Source organism: Dryobates pubescens, chromosome 28 (assembly GCF_014839835.1).
Source record: "Dryobates pubescens isolate bDryPub1 chromosome 28, bDryPub1.pri, whole genome shotgun sequence".
NCBI lineage: Eukaryota > Metazoa > Chordata > Aves > Piciformes > Picidae > Dryobates > Dryobates pubescens.
In genome coordinates this window covers 813,791-819,764 of record NC_071639.1, presented here as the reverse complement: position 1 = coordinate 819,764, position 5,974 = coordinate 813,791, and the positions used below count along the sequence as shown (strand labels likewise).

Here is a 5,974-nt window from a genome sequence, read left to right as displayed (position 1 = left end):
TGTGTCATCTTCGTCGCCGCCGCCGCCATGGCGGTGGTCCCTCCCCCCCGGGAGGGCACCGTGGCCGTCATGGTGCGAGTGCGACCCCCGGCCCCCGGCGAGGGAGCCACACAGCACCCGGTGCTGAGGGTGCTCGACCATCACACCCTCCTGTTCGACCCTGAGGGCTCTGCTGCTGCCTCCGGCGGGGTGCTGCCTGCTGGCCGCAGCAAGAACCCAGGGAAACCTCAGAAGTTCCTCTTCGGCCGGGTTTGTGCTGAGCAGGCCACCCAGGAGGAGGTGTTCCAGCACACCACCCCTCAGATGGTCGACACCGTCCTCGACGGCTACAACTGCTCTGGTGAGCCCCAGCAGCCTGCTCTGGTCCCTGCAGGAGCTCCTGCCCCATCTGCCCCTGCTCTGGGTGGGCTCAGCAGCGCTGGGGGCTGGTTCCAGAAGCCCTGAGCAGCTGTGGCAGTAGTGGGCACACAGCAGCTCTGCAGAAAGAGAAAGCCTTGACCTTGCTGTTGGCACCAAGCTGGGGCCGTGCCAAGCGTGGTCAGGACAGGGCCAGGGCTGACCTGGAGATGTCATCTGGGGGCTCTGGGAGCAGGCAGGGCCCAGGCCAGCAAGAGGAGAGCAGAGACAAGCCCAGATGAGTGTGGAGTCCTGCCTGTGGGGTGGCATCAGCTGGGGGCCCTGTGCAGGCTGGGGAGCAGCCTGGTGCAGAGGGCCCTGGGGGTCCTGCTGGACAGGATGTGAGTGGGAGGCAGCAGTGCCCCATAGCAGCAGCTGGGTCTGGGGTTGTGTCCCCAGGGGCGTTTCCAGCTGAGGCAGAGCCGGGAGCATTCCCCCCAGTGCTGCTGGTGGTGGAGGCTGCTCTCAGGGCTCCTCCCTTTCTCCTCCCAGTGTTTGCCTATGGGGCAACAGGAGCAGGGAAAACCTACACCATGCTGGGCTCAGAGAAGAGCCCTGGCATCATCTACCTCACCATGGAGGAGCTGTTCAGGAGGCTTGAGGCTAGGAAGGAGCAGAAGAGCTATGAGGTCCTGGTCTCCTACCTGGAGGTAGGCTGTGCCCAGCTGTACCCCTCCTGCTGCCAGGCCACCATCTCCAAGGTCTGGGCTTGTAGTGCCAGGGGCACCCCTGTGCTGCCAGCTGTGCCCAGTGCCCAGGACAGCCCCAGTCTGGAAGCAGGCTCCCCCTGGCCAGCCTGCTGAGCTGGTGCTGCTGGTCTGCCCCCTCTGGAGCTGGGCGAATTTGCTGAGGGCCACAGGGCAATGAGGGCTTCCTGGCTGCAAGGGCTTTGCAGGAGCAGTGGCTCAGTGCCTTGCTGCTGAAGCCTCCTGAGCTGTCCCCTGCCTTTAGGGCACCTTCAGCTGCTCTTGCTGGCACCAGGTGCCAGAGGTGCTGTTGGGTGGGCACCAGGCCCTGAGGTGCAAAGTTCCTCTGCCTGCTGCCCTCTGGAGAGCCAACCCTCAGCCTGAGCTGCAGTTGCCGGCTGCAGGTCTACAACGAGGAGATCCATGACCTGCTGGAGCCCAAGGGCCCTCTGCCCATCCGGGAGGATCCCGAGAGAGGAGCTGTGGTTCAGGGTCTCTCCATCCAGCAGGTGGGGGTGGAAGCAGGCACAAGGTGTGGGCAGCGCTGCGCCTGCCCCGGGGGTGCCAGCGAGCACTGAGGGGCCTGGAGGGGGGAGGGGAGGGCTGGGGGGCCCCGGGGCAGGGGCTGGGGGGCCCCGGGGGTGCCGGCTGGGTGGGTGCTGGCTGGCGGCAGAGGTGAGCCCGAGGCCAGAGGAGCCCTGCAGAGCCGCAGGAGGCCTCAGCCGCTGTGCCTGCGGCCGCTCGTTGCCCGCTCTGTGCCCGCGCTGCTCCCTGCCCTCCGCCTGCTCCCTGCCAGCCCAGCTCGGCAGAGCAGCTCCTGCAGACGCTGCTGAGGGGCGGCAGGAACCGCACGCAGCATCCCACCGCTGCCAACGCCTCCTCCTCCTCCCGCTCCCACGCCGTCCTGCAGGTGAGGGCCGGTGCTTGGGGCGGCCCTTGGCAGCGCTGCCCGCAACGGGGCAGGCGGCGAGGCTGTGCCAGGGCCGGCGGCCCGGGGCTGCCAGGCTGCGAGCGGCGAGCCCGAGCGCCCTGCGGAGCTGCAGCCTGCCCTGGCTGTGCCCTGCCTGTGCCCTGCCAGGTCTACGTGAAGCAGCAGGACCGCGCCGGGGGCCTCGGCGGGGCTGTGCGGGTGGCCAAGATGAGCTTGGTCGACCTGGCCGGCTCGGAGCGAGCCGCGCTGGCCAAGAGCAGGGGCGAGCGGCTGCGGGAGGGAGCCAGCATCAACCGCTCGCTGCTGGCCCTGCTCAGCGTCATCCAGGCGCTGGCTGGGGCCAAGGTAAGGCTGCCGCCGAGGGGCCCTCAGCGCCGTCCCCACGGCACAGCTGCCCTGGGCTGGGCCTGCCCAGGGCTGGCAGCCGAGGGCCAGCCCCTCAGCGGAGCCTCGCTGTGCCGCCCAGGGCAAGCAGAGCCACATCCCGTACCGGGACAGCAAGCTGACGCGGCTGCTCAAGGACTCCATCGGCGGCAACTGCCGCACCCTCATGCTGGCTGCCCTCAGCCCCTCGCCGCGCTGCTGCCACGACACCCTCAACACCCTCAAGTATGCCAGCAGGGCCAAGGATATCCAGCTCTCGGTGAGCACCTCGCCCCACGGCCGGCAGCGGCTGGGGCTGGCTGCGAAGGAGCCCGGGGCAGGCTGCTGCGGGCTGCCGCCGCCTCCCTGCTGCAGCCGGGCTGCCTCTGGAGCCCCTCTCACAGTCAGCTGCAACCCCTCGGGCCCCCTCAGCCCAGGGGAGGCTGAGCAGCTGCCCTGCTGCCGCCTCGGCAGAGGGCAAGCAGCTGTCCCGGTGCTGCTCTCGGCTCCGCTCCTCCCTCTCCCTGCAGCTCAAGAGCAGCCTGCTCAGCCCGGACTGTCTGTCACTATGCTGTGCTGTGTGCGCAGCTCAGAGCGCAGGTCAGCTGCTGGCGGCAGGGCTGGGCTCTGTCTGCACCTCTGCTTTGCCTGGCACCCAGCCTGCTGAGCTGCTGGGGCTCATGGCAGGCTCTGAGCCAGGGCTGCCCCTTGCTCCCAGCTGGCAGAGCTGCAGGCCAAGCTCCGTGCCTACGAGGGCGCTGCCCACAGGGCACAGAGCCAGGCGCCGCTGCCGCTGCCTGCCCTCGGCTCCAGCCCGTTGCAGCTGCCCAGGTGAGGCTGCTGGGCAGGAGGGATGGAGCCCGGCCTGGCATCTTGGGGTCCCCCACGGCCAGGAGCTTGCAGAGGTTGGCTGCTGGCTGCAGCCCAAGTGGCTGCCAGGACACAGCTGAGCTGCTCTGCTGCTGTGCCACAGCCTCTCCACTGCCCAGCTGCAGTTAGGAGCCTGGCAGCCCCCACAGCTGGGGGACAAAGGACAAAGCTTCCTTGGGCTCCACCCCAAAACTTGGTAGGCCAGGGGATGGCTTCCCCAGAGGGCCTTCCCTGGCTCAGGGGCTGCTGCTGTGACTCCTGTAGGGCGGAGGAGGCTGTGCCCAAGGTGTGCCTGGACCTCACCGGTGGGGAGAGGGCTGGAGAGCAGCAGGAGCTGGCAGCTGGCTGTCCTGTTCCCTTGCAGCTGGCCTTGGAGGTGAGAGGAGGGCTTGGCCTGCTGAGTGGCACCCAGCAGGCAGCTCAGCTACCTTGCTGGGCAAGCTGGGAGAGGGCAGGAGCTGAGCTGCTCTGGGAGGTCTTGGCTCAGCAGGTGCTGGGCTGTGGAGTGCCAGAGAAAGCTCTGAGCCTCGCAGGGAATGGGCAGCTGGGGGCCCAGGCTCAGCTCAGCTGTGGCCTCATGCTGCTTTGGGGGCTTGCTGCAGGCTGCAGAGGAAAGGTCTGCCCCAGCCAGCCAGCAGGCAGATGTGCAGCAGGGAGCAAAGGAAGCAGGCCTCCTGCTGCAGGGCTTGAGTGCCAGCCAGCCAGAGGGGTGAGTGTCCTTGTGCCACCTCCCTGTGCCACTTCCTCCTGGCTGCTCAGAGAGTTTCACCCTTCCTGGTGTGTGCAGCCCCCCTGAGGGTGCTGGAGGTGGGGGAGGGTCCGGGTCTTGGCTTGCAGAGGAGTGCCTGCCCTCTCAAGTGGGCTATGGCTCCTCGAGAGCCAGTCCCAGGGGATAAGCTCCCGTGGAAGGGTCAGCAGGGAAGGTTCCCAGGCACAGCAGCTGAGAGCCTTCAGTGCCTCTTGTCAGGCAGTGCCAGTGGCTGAGGCTCAGCCCCTCACTGCTCCTTGGCTCTGTCTCTCTCTGCCCCAGGGCTGTAGCTGCTGCCAGGAGCTCCTCCCCAAAGCAGCAGTCCCTGCCCCAGGCTGGCAGCTTCCTTGCTGCTGCTGCTGTGGCCTCTGGGGAGCTGCAGCCCCTGGCCCCTCAGGAGGCTGCTGCAAGCCAGGAGCAGGCCTCATCCCCAGGGAGGGCTGCAGAGGCCAGCAGGGCCAGCCCAGCCCAGAGGAGCCAGCAGGGCTGTGCTGCTGAGGATCCAGGTTTGTGCTCTCTGCTCTGCCCCAGGCTCTGCTGCAGGGGTGGGGGGGGGCAGCTGCCAGCTGTGGGCACAGGGCAGGGGGAGAAGTTTCTCCTGCCCTGGCACCCAGTGGGGTCTGAGCCTGGGGCAGCCACAGCAAAGAGCTGAGGGTGGTGGGGGGCAGAGGGGGACGCCCTGGGGCCTGGGGGTGCCTGGTCGCTGCAGGCAGGGAGCCGACTGGGTCTCTGCTCCTCTAGCCGAGACCTCTGTGGCTGTGCCTGGCGGCCCTGTGGTGAGCTCTCCCCTGCCAGGCTGCCAGCACCTGGCTGCGCTCCGCAGTGCCACGCTGCAGGCCCTCAGCCCCATCCCCAAGAGGAGGAGGTCCCCTGAGATGCCAACTCCTGCCCAGCCGGCAGCTGCCTGCAGCCTCTCCCCGCGGCTGAAGCGCCGCCGGCGCAGTGGGAAGCCAGCAGAGGCTGCCAGGGCGGCACAGAGCCCCTCCAGCCCCTGCCCCCCGGCTGCAGCCCCGGCAGCCCCTGGCTCCCTGCCACCCTGCCCCCGCAGCTCCAGGCTGTGCCCGGGGAGGCTCTCCCGGAGCCGCCTGCCCCTGGCGCCGCTGGCAGCTGCCAAGGGCTGTGCCCTGCCCCAGCCCCCGGGCCCTGACCTCAATGGCACCTCCCAGGTGTGCAGGCTGCCAGCCTCAGCCGGCAGCCCTGGGCCCTTGGGCTGCAGGGGCCTGGAGCCCCCCTGCCAGGACCTCCTCCAGCAGCAGGATGCCCTCTGGGTGCCCAAGTGAGTGCCGCCCTGGGGCCCTCCCTGTGGGTCTGGGGATCCCCTCCATGGCTGGGGGACTCCTGGGTGGGTGGCTGCAGCTCTGTGGAGGGCAGAGGGTGGGCAGGAGGCACTTGGCCAGCAGGCACAGGCTGAGCTCATCTGGGCATGGCTGCAAGGGGCAGAGAGCCTTCCAAGAGAAGCTTTTTCTCCTCCTGCTTTTCCCTTTGGCCCTGGAGCATCCTCCAGATGGCTGCAGGAGTGCTGGCTGGGAGCAGCTTGGGCATCTGCTCTCCTGGCAGTGAGGGTCAGGGCTGTGCCCTTGTGGGGGTTGGGGATTGTTGGGGTTGCTTTGGGCTGTGCACCACAGAGGCTCTGGCTCTCCTGGAGCCTTGTGGCTGTGCAGAAGCTGAGCCCCACATGGCCATGGCGGTGCAGGACACCCTCAGGGAGACCTCCTTGCTTCTGGAGCTCTGTAAAGAGCTCAGAGTGAGGATAGCTGGCAATGGGGACAGGGAACGGCCCAGCCCCGTGCCAGGGGGCAGTCAGGATCCCCCCTGGCACTGACCATCTCTGCCCTGTCTGCAGGCCCTGCAAGCTGGCCTGTGCCACACAGGCACCCTCTGTGCCCAGGCTCCCTGTGGTCTCCAGAGCCTCTGCCCTGAAGCAGAAGGCAGCTGAGAGATGAGAGAGCTGCCAGCAGCTGCTTGTGCTGCCCAGTGTGG

General features: G+C 68.3%; 1 pseudogene; it reads left to right on the top strand.

Moving 5' to 3' along the window:
* LOC128898615 (kinesin-like protein KIF18B) lies at positions 1-4,042 on the top strand (annotated as a pseudogene).
* Positions 4,043-5,974: the final 1,932 nt, after the last annotated feature.